This window comes from Protopterus annectens, chromosome 8.part0 (genome assembly GCF_019279795.1).
Source record: "Protopterus annectens isolate FY-2018-M chromosome 8.part0, PAN1.0, whole genome shotgun sequence".
Classification (NCBI taxonomy): Eukaryota; Metazoa; Chordata; order Ceratodontiformes; family Protopteridae; genus Protopterus; species Protopterus annectens.
In genome coordinates this window covers 9,684,184-9,698,477 of record NC_056741.1, presented here as the reverse complement: position 1 = coordinate 9,698,477, position 14,294 = coordinate 9,684,184, and the positions used below count along the sequence as shown (strand labels likewise).

General features: G+C 40.5%; 1 protein-coding gene across 2 annotated transcripts in view; it reads right to left on the bottom strand.

Annotated features, from left to right (window-relative positions):
• The window catches only part of SCNN1A (sodium channel epithelial 1 subunit alpha), a 307,957-nt gene that overhangs the window by 275,590 nt on the left and 18,073 nt on the right, over nt 1-14,294 (bottom strand). The window lies entirely within an intron of this gene.

Genomic DNA, 14,294 nt, shown 5'->3' with positions numbered 1-14,294 from the left:
CATTATGTTAAGTTATAAATTAATATACAATTTACTTTATATTAGTATATTTGTTATGCCTGTTATTCTGCGCTTTACTAAACATTTCTCTGTAATTTATTATACCATAGTGTATACTGTTAAATGTGAGTTAGTTTATCTAGGGGGCCTGATAATCACCGATAAACTTGTTCAGACAAGATCCACATAAGAAAAATAATAAATGACAAAAAAATCAAGCAAAGTACAAATAGCAACAGGTGAGAGAAGTCTGGAATAATGACAGAATTAAAATTTTATGAGTGCTTGAAGGACCTGAAACATCAGCAAACATGTGGTGGTAAGCAGATAGTAGAGTTCATGGGAGAATCTGGCATGCTTCCTGTATCTAAAAGTCATGTAGTGTTTCCCTCCTTACCCACCTGCTCCAGGTATGTTCTTACATCCAGTGGCTCTTAAGATGTCTAACTTGGGTTCCTGCGGTTTCATTGACAGTAGTTTTGGCAAACATAAAAGAAATTAAGACTGTTCATCAAAACTACTTTCACCAACAGTAGAGCGTTCCACTTTAACCCTTGTTGTGCAGTCTTAGAGTTGGTATAACCTCAGTGGGTGTGGGGATGTCTCCCCACATGGGGCATGGTCAGGTTTGCTCCCCTGCAAAAACAAAAAAGTTTCACTGGGGCTTGGCCAAAGTAATTTCTGCAAATCATTTTCTATTTTTTTTATGTTCATCAAAACTGCTGTCAGTGACTCAAGATGAATCCATCCATCTCTGACTGTCATTTAACTTCCAAATATTGTCCCACTCATACTTCATTCATTCTCACTAGTGATCACAACAAGATCATATTGTGAAAGCCCAGCCCCTTACTTTTAGGAAACTTTAGTCACCCTCCCAAAAATAACTTTATATCCATTAGCTGCATACTACAAAAATTACATCTTCACCCCTTCACCTTCCTTTTAAATCTTCAGTTAATAGCAGTCCCTATTGCTGACCTAAAAATTATCTGTACAAGTAAAAATGAAAACAGACTTTTGAAATTTTAAGTAGTTTTCCATTTTGTAACAGTCTAAGTTGTTCCTAACACAATGTCAGAAGATTAACTGAGCCAGTTAGTGTCTAACATAAATGCGTCTGCACAGTGGTATGTGAAACATTAAATTGCTCAATCAGTGTCTTGAATTTGTTTATTGTTTATTGTTTCTCATTTTTTGTTTTAATTTTTACAAATTTACAATTTAAGCAGAGCACGGACTAGTTACACAACTGCTATGAACATTGTCATGTATGTCACACATTAGCTGTTTTTTTCCAGAATATATGTCATACATTAATAGTTTTTTTCCAGGTACTAAAAAGAAAATTCTGTGAAACTTAACAGTTAATGGCCCTTTGCAAATGTAAAATCAGGTTTTGATGAACTGCACATATTTCTATGAGTTCTGTTTTTAAATAGGAAGTATTTTATTTTGGTATGGAGGCATTACATGTGCCAGATTTCAAAGACTTGATAGATGATGGTTGTTTTATACGGTACGAAAATTGCCTCATGCTGACAGAAATGCATTCTTTTTCTGGAAGCAATTTAAGTATCTGTGAAAGGTAAAACTTCCAGAATACTGAGGTTAAAGTCTGAGCAGCCCTACCCTTTCAGCACAGATGCACACCTTTCCGATGTATACAAATATTCTGAAAAATACATCTGGAAAAGCTTCACCTATATTTCAGGAAACAGTAAACTTAGCCAAACCAGAATGTTATAGCTCTATGAAACATTGAATAATAAAATGACAGGCATTAGAAATGATGAAAACTAAAGCTTGAAACACAGAATGGTGAAAAAATAAAGTACAATGCTTTTTAGCAGAAGACCAAGCCCTTTGCATTCCCAATTTAGGAGGCAAGTCACCAGATCCCGTGGACTAATATATACCAACTCCATGGTCACACCAACAATAAGGGAGACATTTCTCGAAAGAACAGAATTGCTATTGTCATAAAACAATACACAAATGCACTGTCAGTCATTATCTACGGAAAAGAGAGATCAGTGTCACATTCTTCTGTATATTGTGCTTCAGGAATTTCACCATAACCACCTATGGATATATTCTGACTTCAGAATGAGCACTGTAAATCAAAGACATGACTAGTAACATGGCAGTTGGGTGGAGTCCATCATAATAATAATAATAATAATAATAATAATAATAATAATAATAATAATAAAATATCTAGGTTAAAAATGAACCAAGCCAAGCCTGAAAGCCAGTAAGGCAGACCATGTAACCTTCACCCCCCATTATAATGGTAATTGGAGGTTCCATTTTGAATAAACCAGGCACTATTTTTATTGGACTTTGCAAGAAGTTTATGAATGTGCCACATCTGCCTAGGGCCAAAATGAGGGAACATCTCAACTAGTTTTGAATGATTAAGGGCAGTTATGAAATTGTCATTGTTTGCATGTAAACAGTCTAACAACTCCTGGGTATAAAACAGGACAGTGCAATGTAAACAGTCTAACAACTCCTGGGTATAAAACAGGACGGTGCAGGTTTATTGAAGGTCCTAGCAAGCATGGGAAGTATACACCTGTGTAACCTGCATATTAACGACAATTTTGGTATTCAGTCAGCTGCTACCTGCTAAGGAAGTGGTTTGAAAGATGAGGCATTCAGTGCTATCACCCTGACACCATATGCAGAAGCAGCAATATGGTGTTCACCTGTTGCACTAGAATGTACACATACAGCAGCATACATTGTCATTCAATCAGTGACTCATTTAGGCCTCTTTAAATTCTAATTGTGCATAGAAAGGGATGTGTATCACTTCTTTCTCATTAGCTGAAAAAGACACTTCAGTAATGCAGTGTTGAAAAAACATGTGCAGCTCAGGTGCTTAGCATGAGAGTTATAGTTTACAGTTAAACATACTGTGTGTGTGAGTGTGTGTGAACCCAAAACGTTAGAAGATCAGATTATAACCTGTCAGAAGTACAAAAGGTGAAACAGAAGAATTTCTGTTTTTGGTGGATAACAAAATCTTCACTATAATTTGATAGAACAATCCAAAATACATATCACAAATTCCAAAGTATAACTCTTTTTATTGATGCAGGTCTATTAGAATAAGCGTAAGTTTATCAATATTTGTATAGGAGCACCTAAAGACAGAAGCCAAGAAAGTAACTTCAAATAATAAATTGTTCACATCATCATCTTCTTTCGGCTGTTCCCGTAAGGGGTCGCTACAGCAGATCATCTGTTTCCATTTCTTCCTGTCCTCTGCATCTTGCTCTGCCACACCAACCACCTAGATGTCCTCTCTCACCACATCCATAAACCTTATCTTAGGCCTTCCTCTTTTCCTGTTACCTGGTAGCTTCATCCTTAGCATCTTTTCCCCAATATACTCAGCATCCCTCCTCAGCACATGTCCAAACCAACGTAACCTTGCCTCTCTGGCTTTGTCTCCAAACCTCCCAACCTGGGTTGACTCTCTAATATACTTATTCCTAATCCAGCCAACCCTCGTCACACCCAGTGCAAAGCTTAACATCTTTAACTCTGCTACATCCAGCTCAAACTCCTGCCTTTTAGTCAATGCCACTGTCTCCAGCCCATATAACATAGCTGGTCTCACTACCTTCTTGTAGACCTTCCCTTTCACTCTTACTGGTACTCGTCTGTCACAAATCACTCCTGACACTCTTCTCCACCCACTCCACCCTGTTTGTACTCTCTTCTTCACCTCTCTTCCACACTCACCATTACTCTGAACTACTGATCCCAAGTATTTAAACTCATCCACTTTCACCACCTCTATTCCTTGCATCCTCACCATTCATCTATCCTCCCTCTCATTCACACACATATATTCTGTCTTTGTCCTGCTGACCTTCATTCCTCTTCTCTCTAGAGCATATCTCCATCTCTCCAGGGTCTCCTCCACCTGTTCCCTACTCTCACTACAGATGACAATGTCACCTGCAAACATCATAGTCCACGGGGACTCCTGTCTGATCTTGTCTGTCAACCTGTCCATCACCATTGCAAATAAGAAAGGGCAAAGAGCTGATCCTTGATGTAATCCCACCTCCACCTTAAATGCATCCATCACTCCCACTGCAGACCTCACCGCTGTCACACTACCCTCGTACATATCCTGTACCACTCTTACATACTTCTCTGACACTCATACAATACCACAACTCCTGTCTAGGCGCCCTGTCATATGCTTTCTCTAAGTCTACAAAAACACAATGCAGCTCCTCCTAACCTTCTCTGCACTTCTCCATCAACACTCTCAGAGCAAACATCGCATCTGTAGTGCTCTTTCCTGGCATGCAACCATACTGCTGATCACTAATCATCACCTCCCTTCTTAACCTAGCTTCCACTACTCTTTCCCATAACTTCATGCTGTGACTGATTAATTTAATCTCTCTGTAGTTACTACAGCTCTGCGCATCACCCTTATTCTTAAAAATCAGTAACAAAACACTTTTTCTCTATTCCTCAGGCATCCTCTCACTTTCCAAGATTTCATTAAACAATCTGGTTAAAAACTCCACTGCCATTTCACCTAAACACCTCCATGATTCCACAGGTATGTCATCTGGACCAACAGCCTTTCCATTCTTCATTCTCTTCATAGCTATCCTTACTTCCTCCTTGCTAATCCATTGTACTTCATGATTCACTATCCCCACATCATCCAACCTTCTCTCCCTCTCATTCTCTTCATTCATCAACTCCTCAAAGTACTCTTTTCACATCCTCAACACACTCTCCTCACTTGTGAGTATGTTTCCCTCATTATCCTTTATCAACTTTACATGTTGCACATCCTTCTTAACTCGGTCCCTCTGTCTAGGCAATCGGTACAGGTCCTTTTTTCCCTCCTTAGTGTCCAACCTTTCATACAACTCTTCATATGCCTTATCCTTAGCCTTCACCACCTCTCTCTTTGCCATGCGCCTCATCTCCTTATACTCTTGTCTACTTTCTTCATCTCTCTGACAGTCCCACTTCTTCTTTGCCAACCTCTTTCTCTGTATACTCTCCTGTACTTCCTCATTCCACCACCATGTCTCCTTGTCATCCTTCCTCTGTCCAGATGTCATACCAAGCACCTTTCTAGCCATCTCCCTTACTAGCTCTGCTGTAGTTACCCAGTTATTCGGTAACTCTTCACTGCCACCCAGTGCCTGCTTAACTCATCCCTGAACTCCACCTCACAAGTACCCTTTTTCAATTTCCACCATTTGATCCTTGGTGCTGCCCTCACACTCCTCCTCCTCTTCTTGATCACTAATGTCATCCTACAAACCACCATCCTATGCTGCCTAACTACACTTTCCCTGGCCACCACTTTACAGTCTCTAATCTCCTTCAAACTGGCCCTCCTACATAAGATATAATCCACCTGTGTGCATCTTCCTCCACTCTTGTATGTCACCCTATGTTCCTCCCTCTTATTAAAATATGTATTCACCACAGCCATGTCCATCCTTTTTGCAAAATCCACTACCATCTGACCTTCTGCATTCCTTTGCTTAACACCATACCTACCCATCACTTCCTCATCCCCTCTGTTCCCTTCACCAACATGCCCATTGAAATCTACTGCAATCACCACTCTCTCACCCTTGGGTGCAGTCATCACCACTTCATCCAACTCACTCCACAATTTTTCTGTTTTTCTTTCTCATCCATCACACACCCAACTTGTGGAGCATATGCACTAACAACATTAATCATTACACCATCAACTTCCAGCTTCATAAACATCACTCTATCCAACACTCTTTTCACCTCCAAAACACTCTTAGCATACTGTTCCTTCAGGATAACTCCTATGCCATTTCTCCTCCCATCCACACCATGATAAAACAATTTGAACCCACTTCTGATACACCTAGCCTTACTCCCCTTCCATCTGGTCTCTTGCACACACAATATACCAACCTTCCTTCTGTCCATCATATCGGCTAGCTCTCTCCCTATACCAGGCATACTGCCAACATTCAAAGTTCTGACCCTCACTACCACAGTCATAGCCTTTCTCCTCTCTTCCTGCCTTCAGCCATGCCTTCAGCCTCTTCTCCATCTTCAGCCAACAGTAGCCCAATTTCCGCCAGCACCCTGTTGGCTAACAGTACTGGTGGTGGTCGTTGTTAACCCGGGCCTCGACCAATCCGGTATGTAAATATTTACTGGTGTCCGCATTAATTATTTGGCAAAGTTTTACATAACAATAAGTATTAGTGGTTGTGAAGAAATGCTACATGACCCTATTATGTATCATTTATTTCCCTACCATGTACCATCTATGTCTCCTGATGAATGTGACGATTTACTAATCAAACTTCAGCATGTCACAAATCAGTAAAAATACAAGATTTATGGGGTTGTTAATGATTTAAATACTAAGTAAACTACTCGATATTAAGTAAACCTGCCCATATATTAACTATGTAAATGAAAATACTTGATACAATATTTGAAACTCCAGGTGGCAATATCTTAGATATTTTACTTACAAACAAACCTAAGAACTTTCATTTCCTTTGGTTCATGGTTACACCTTTTGTAATTGACACAACTCATGATGCAATCATCTCTAACATAAGAGAAAAATCAAACTTAAACAAAATAAACAACTTTTTCCCAAGTCTGCCATTTGAAACCTATGCAATAAATGATCAAAAACAAATATGATATTATGCTTAGTGACTCAAATAAATCTGCTCATTCTCAGGGTACTAGAATGAGTTCTATGATGCTATTAGCTAATGTATTCATGATATTTTTATTTTATATTTTCTTTAAGCTTATTAGATAAATGAAAGAGAAAATTGTGAATGTAACGTGATTAATAAATAATGCAAAACACATGAAATACTTGTACAAAGATATGTGAGCTAACTTTGCAATTAGTAAAGACATACATCAGACTGGTGTAAACAGAAGGTGGAATGTGTTATTTAACTTCATATATGTTAATTGTTGACACAAATAAAATTAAAAGCTAAATTTCCATGGAACCAGACAGTACATCTAGTTGCTTCCTGTAAAGAGACAAGTAAACTCTAACTAAATGACTGTCAAGTTTTGTTAAACAAAATGTTAGCTTGGGGGGGGGGGGCACACTCTAGAACTATAACAGGAAGCTGCAGAAATAATTAAGGGTAAAATTAAACTCAGTCCAACATACTTCTGAAAACAGAGAGGGATACTACCCTCTATGAACTGAATAAATCTGCTCAGTATACTTTCTGAATCATAGAAGTGAACGGATATTTAGTTTTCATTTGGAACTGAACCCCAAGACGTCTGGCATACCAGGGAGAACCTTGGACTAGATAGGTGTTGAGTATTCTCTAAAGAATTTTATCCTTTCGGCTAGGAAATCCTCAGGATGGTGATCAAGGTCAAATTGCAAATGGATACACACACATACACACACACACACACACACACACACACACACACACACACACACACACACACACACACACACACACACACACACACAAATGCAGACAAAGCCCATGGATTAGGAACTGTTAGAATCATATGACTCGAAGGATAATAGCAGTACTTATTTGGGACTTGAGCTGAAGATCTCTGGCATCCATACTGTTGTCACTGTGACTAGTCCATCAAGAGCTTTTAGATGGCTAAGTGCTGAGTTTTGTGTGTGTGTGTGTGTGTGTGTGTGTGTGTGTGTGTGTGTGTGTGTGTGTGTGTGTGTGCTTGCAATTTTACCTTGATCACCACTCTTGGAGGAGGTCCTAGCTGAAAGTATAAAGTTCTTAAAGGAAAACTCATCACCTATCTGTCGAGAAGCTCTTGTGGCAGTGGCAACAGTGCAGTATGTTAGAGATCTTGGGTTTGAGTCCCAGCCTTAAGAGCTGATATTATCATTTCACTTATTTGATTCTTGCTGTGCCTAACCATAATGCTTTTTTCCTCATTTGTATGGATATCTTTATAATTTGAGAGTAGAAACATAGCTGAATACAACATGCAGTGTAAAACATCCCAATTAATGAATCGATATGCAAGCACATTTTTACTAAAAGCTTCCTCAGACACTGCAACATACGCAACATTGCTTATATAATAGTGTTCTCTGAAATAATAAATTGCATATAATCTTTAAATGCAAAAATACAAAAGCTATAAAAATGTAAAATACATATGTATATTCTCTTCTATTACTGCTCAATACCTGAGTTGTTTGGCTTTTGCTACATATCTACAATCAACTGCATTACTAGCTGAGTTAAGTACAGACTTGCAGTGTTAAAGATTGTACTGTATTTCATTTTTCTAATTGTTTCATTGAATATTGTGGTCTGTGTCTCTCTGTAGTTAATTATCTGTTTAATTGTTTCATAGAATACTGTGGTCTCCCTCTCTCTCTCTCTCTCTCTGTACAGTAAGTGGGGGCTATTGTGTTTCACTCCATTGATATTCAGTGTTAAACTCTCATCCTAGAGGGTGTCTCTGAATTTATAAGTGTTAGCCAAATATCTTTGAATTTATTACCGTTCAATATCTGAGCTGTTTGGCTTTTGCTACATATCTACAATCAACTGCATTACTAGCTGAGTTAAGTGCACACTTGCATTGTTAAAGATTGTACTGCATTTTATTTTTCTGTCTATTTAATTATTTCATAGAATAATGTGGTCTCTCTCTCTCACTCTCTGCAGTAAGTGGGGGCAATTGTGTTTCACTTCATTGATATTTAGTGTTAAACTCTTAGCCTAGAGGGTTTCTCTGTATTTATAAGTACGCATACCTCTCAACTGTCCCTGATTTTCAGGGACGTCCCTGATTTTGACTCAAATTTTAACTCCGTCCCTCTTAATCCTTCCTAAAACTAGTGACTTTTGGAAGAAAGGTGGTGAATTACACTTAATGAATAATGACAATAATTAAGAGTTATAAACTTCTTTTACTTCAGAAAATGTGTATTAATTCATATGCTTTGATTCTGTCGTTTTAAGTTAACAGCACTAATATTTTAAAAGTGTCCCTGATTGTCCCTGATTTTTTCTTGACTTGTTCCTGATTCTGTTGAAATTTGTCCCCAATTGGCTGAGAGGTCTGATGTTAGTCACATCTTTGAAGGACGGCCACGGTGGTACAGCGGTTAGCGTGTCGCCTCACAGCAAGAGGCTCTCTGGTTAGATCTTCGGCTGGGGTGTCTTCTGTGGGGAGTCTGCATGTCCTCCCTTTGGTTGGGTGGGATTCCTCCATGTGCTCTGGTTTCCTCTCACATCCCCAAAGACATGCTGCAAATGGATTGGACACACTAAAAAAATTGGCCCTAGGCGTGAGTGTGTGAATGTGTGTGCCTTCCATGGAAGGTTGGGTGCTGGGCTGGCAACTCAACACCGTAAAATGAGTGGACAAGTTGATCCACTGTGGCGACCCCTAACCAGAAAAAGCCGAAAGAGAGAGAGACAGAGAGTCACATATCTTTTAATTTATTACTGCTCAATATTTGAGTTGTTTGGCTTCTATTACATACGTACAATCAACTGCATTACTAGCTGAGTTAAGTGCAAACTTGCAGTGTTAAAGATTGTACTGCATTTTATTTTTCTGTCTTTTTAATTGTTTCATTGAATATTGTGGTCTGTTTCTCTCTGTAGTTATTTATTTTTCTATTTAATTGTTTCATAGAATACTGTGGTTCTCTTTCTCTCTCTGCAGTTAGTTTCCTACCCTCCCTCCCTGTTCTTGTTCTGGTATTAATCTTGGTGGCTTTGGAACTGCCCACCCCTCCTGTAAATTTGTGTTTGAACACACCACCTGGGTCTATCTTATTTGCCCACTCAACCAAGTACAGATCATATTTTGACTTCAGACACTCCTACCAGTCCCATCTGTTCAGCTCTATCCCAGCTCTATTCCAGTCTAGTGTCACTAGCTCATTTTACCTAATACAGACAAAACATTTGTGAAGGGCAAGTCACTTAGGTCCTTAATTTTGAATTATCTTCTGTTTATCCTTTCCACTTTCCCAAAAAAATTTCTAAGCTTGTTTCCTGCCTTTCCTGTAACTAGTCTAGTCCAGATACAGATTTGCTGTAACCAGAACTGTTTATAAGCTTCTGAGCACCCAAAAGCCTTTCTGTGTTGGAGGGAAGCCTTCTAGCTTATCAGTGGGAGTGGTGAGAATTAGGTAGCCTATCTACCACAAGAGTGGTTTCTGGCCCAGAAATGGTAGTTTATTGGCCATTTGGGCAATTTTTCTATCTCTTTCAACTTTCTGGTGTAAAAGCCTATGTTTGTGCTTGTTTCCCACCTTTCCTGTAACTAGTCTAGTCCAGATACAGAGTTGCTATATCCAGGACTGCTTGTAAGCTTCTGAGCCCCCCAAGCTTTTCAGTGTTGGGGGGAAGCCTTCTAGCTTATCAGTGGGAGTGGTAAGCACTAGGTAGCCTATCTACTACAAGAGTGGTTTCTGGCCCCGAAATTGTAGTTTATTGGCCGTTTGGGCAGTTTTTCCATCTCTTTGAACTTTCTGGTTTAAAAGCCCGTGCTTGCGTTTGTTTCCCACCTTTCCTGTAACTAGTCTAGTCCAGATACACATTTGCTGTATCCAGGACTGCTTGTAAGCTTCTGAGCCCCCAAGCCTTTCTGTGTTGGAGGGAAGCCTTCTAGCTTATCAGTGGGAGTGGTAAGCACTAGGTCGCCTATCTACCAAAAGAGTGGTTTCTGGCCCAATAATTGTAGTTTATTGGCCGTTTGGGCAGTTTTTTCATCTCTTTCAACTTTCTGGTTTAAAAGCCTGTGTTTGCACTTGTTTCCCACCTTTCCTATAACTAGTCTAGTCCAGATACAGATTTGCTGTATCCAGGACTGTTTGTAAACTTCTGAGCCCCCCAAGCCTTTCTGTGTTGGAGGGAAGCATTCTAGCTTATCAGTGGGAGTGGTAAGCACTAGGTGTCCTATCTACCACAAGATCCAAGTACAGATTCTTAGTTGTAGCACTTGAATTTGCTTATTCGTGCTCAGCACTTGTTCAGAACTTGTTGTTGGCACTAAATAAGCTACAAATTACTACAGCACTCAACCTTTCTCTTTACCTAGAGTAAAACAGTTTATGTACTTACTTTCCTCACTTGCTTAGAGAAAAACAGCTCTTATACTCACTTTCCTCACTTGTCTAGAGGAAAGTAGTTTTTTATTCAGGCATGTCCAAGGGTCAGCTCCCAGTGTTCTCTCCTCTCTATCTGATGAATCTGGGCATCTTGGGGCAATGTAGCAATTGCCTCATGTACACAGACAACCCTCTCCTCCTACCACCCAACACCACAACCTGTGAGAGATGCACTTATTTAGCAAAACTGGAGGTAAAGCTCTCTCCAACCAAGACTGAACTTGACAGTCAAGAGGAGAAGGTAAACACTTACACCACACCACACTCATCACATAGTCCCACTAAACCTACACCGCCAAAATCCACACATGGAAACACAAAAACATTTGCGAAGTCTCTCAATAATAATCTGCTCAAGCAACACAGACCTCCAAAGCAGAAACGCAAGCAACCTCCACCCCCCCAACACAACTCAAATGACACATAGCCGACAGACTCAGTGTGCCAATAAACCACAGCCCATAAGGCAAAACAACGTACCCAACACACACTAGTCATAGGTGACTCTATAGTCAGGCACACTGATGTTCCACTCACCAGGCTAAACAAGGAGAAGGTTACTGTCAGCTGCCTGGTGGGTTCCAGGATCTGCCACATTAACCACACAGTAAAGTCACTCCACAACAAGTACAAATATGAGTCTGTCATTGTCCATGTTGGTGTGAATGACCTGAGACGTACCTCCCTGGACTACATGAAAAGAGACATGGAAGAGCTCTCCAATCTTGTAGCCCAGGCAGGAATGACAATAGCCCTGAGTAGCATCCTGCCATCACCCAGAATGATACCACAGTACAAGGACAAAATGATTGACTTAATTGGCTAAGCTTCTGGTGTCATTCTAAGGGAATCCAGTATCTGTCTGCCTGGGATGACATGGTCGACAGACCATGATGTTTTGCCAGAGATGGCCTGCACCTGTTGCTCCTGTGATTCCGGATACTGGCTAAGGGTCTTGCCACCACTATAGTGCCTTTTTTAGGCATGGTTCAAATGACAAATTCACCACTGTAACAGGAACAGGCAAGAAAAAACTGAGGGTAATGCTACTCAATGCTAGAAGTCTAAATCTCAAAATCCACTCACTCGAGGAACTCCTTAAAATGGAGAACATTGATATCTGATCAGTGACTGAGACCTGGTTCAAGGCTCTAGAGAGCACCCCTGAATTACCAGGCTATAACTCATACCACACTTTTTGGCCATCTAATCTGGACCAGAACACCAAAGGCAGAGGTGTGTCCATATTCATTAAGGATACCCACACTTCCAGGCTAGTTGTGCACCATAATGCATTCAAGGTTATCCAAGGGCAACTAACTCTGGGCAAAACTGCAATCCAAATTGTAGCGTGCTACAGATTCCCCACCATGCCCCAGTATTCCCAATCCTCTTTTCTTGAGATACTGGAAAATATTAGGGTATAACCAAACACCCTAATAATGGGCGATTTCAACTACCCCATCATTAACTGGGAAAACTACTCATGTACCAACTCCTTTGCTCAACGCTTTCTGGAATTCATAAATTCCAATGCCCTGGATCAACTTATCCACACCCCCACCAAGGACAATAATATCCTAGACCTAGTCATTACCAACATGAGTGACCGGTGTTCCACATCTGAAGTCAACTCCTCATTGGTTAGATCTGACCATAAGCGAATCACCCTAGATATCTGCATCCTGCCCCCACCCACCATTAAGGAATCCATGGTAAAAAATTTCTCTAAAGCCAACCTCATGCTTCTTAAGACAGAAGTGGCGAAGTTCATGACACCCCTGCAGATGGACAATACAGTTACGACTGCTGAATCCTACACAAATGCACTCTATAAGCACTTATACAAGTGCATGGATCGTGCTATCCCAAACAGAACCAAGATGCTATCCTCCAAAAAAAGGAAGCGAATCTGGTGGTCCTCTGCATAAACAAACTCTACAACAGAAGGAAGAAACAGTTACAAAAGAGAGTAAAATCCCATGAGTGGAGAGACTGCCTGGTCAGCCTCAGTAAGAAGCTGAAATCCCTTATAAGATCCTGTAAGCTAGCTACGAAAACAAAATCACCACTGATTCTAAGGGCAACTACAAAGCATTCTATAGCTATTTCAAGAATCTCAATGTCAGCACCCAGATCTGCTCTGAGTTACATCACAATGGCATGAAAATTATAGAACCAACTGATATTGCCAACATCCTGGCAGATAGGTTCAGTGCTAACTTTACCCCCTCTCACCCCCTAAAGGGTCCATATCTATATAGGAAGACTGCAGAGTCCCTGTAATCACATCTATGCAGGTAAAAGCTGCACTCTCTAAAACCAAAAACACAGCATCCATGGAACTGGACAACATCCCAGGCTGCGTTTTACATGAACTTCAGAACAAACTGGCTCCCCACCTAAGCACCATGTTCAATCATAGTCTCAAATCAGGCTTTGTGCCCACTGAGTGGTGCACAGCAACAGTTATCCCACTTCACAAAGGGGGAGCCACCACTAATCCCGGGAACTATCATCCTATTAGCCTGACGAGCCTGGTCTGCAAGGACATGGAACGTATCATCATGGAACTCATAAATAAAGACATTGGTAACCTCCAAACTCTGGATCCCACCTAGTTCAGGTTTGTGAAAGGCAGATCATGCCTTTTGAAACTGATCGACTTCTTTGAGGCAGTCACCAAAACCATAGATGAGGGTAAGGTGGTTCACACAGCCTATCTTGACCTCACCAAGGCTTATGACACCATCCCCCATTCTGGAATTATAGTTAAACTCACTAAACTAGGTATAAATCCCTACATCACAAGAAGGGTTGCCAACTGGCTCACTGACAGAACCCACACTGTAAAAGTTGCAGACTCCAAATCTGACTTCAAACCAGTGACAAGTGGAGTATCACAGGGTTCAGTCCTGGGACCTCTCCTGTTTGGTATCTACTTCTCTGAAGTACAGGCTAACACAGAAGGCCTCTGGCTAATGACATTCACAGATGACTGCAAACTAGGAGCCATAGTCGAGTCCCCAAATGATGTGGACATCTTACAGAAGGTCCTCACTGAGACAGATGCCTGGTGTCAGAGGCATGGCCTCAAGCTCAGTGCCAAAAAGTG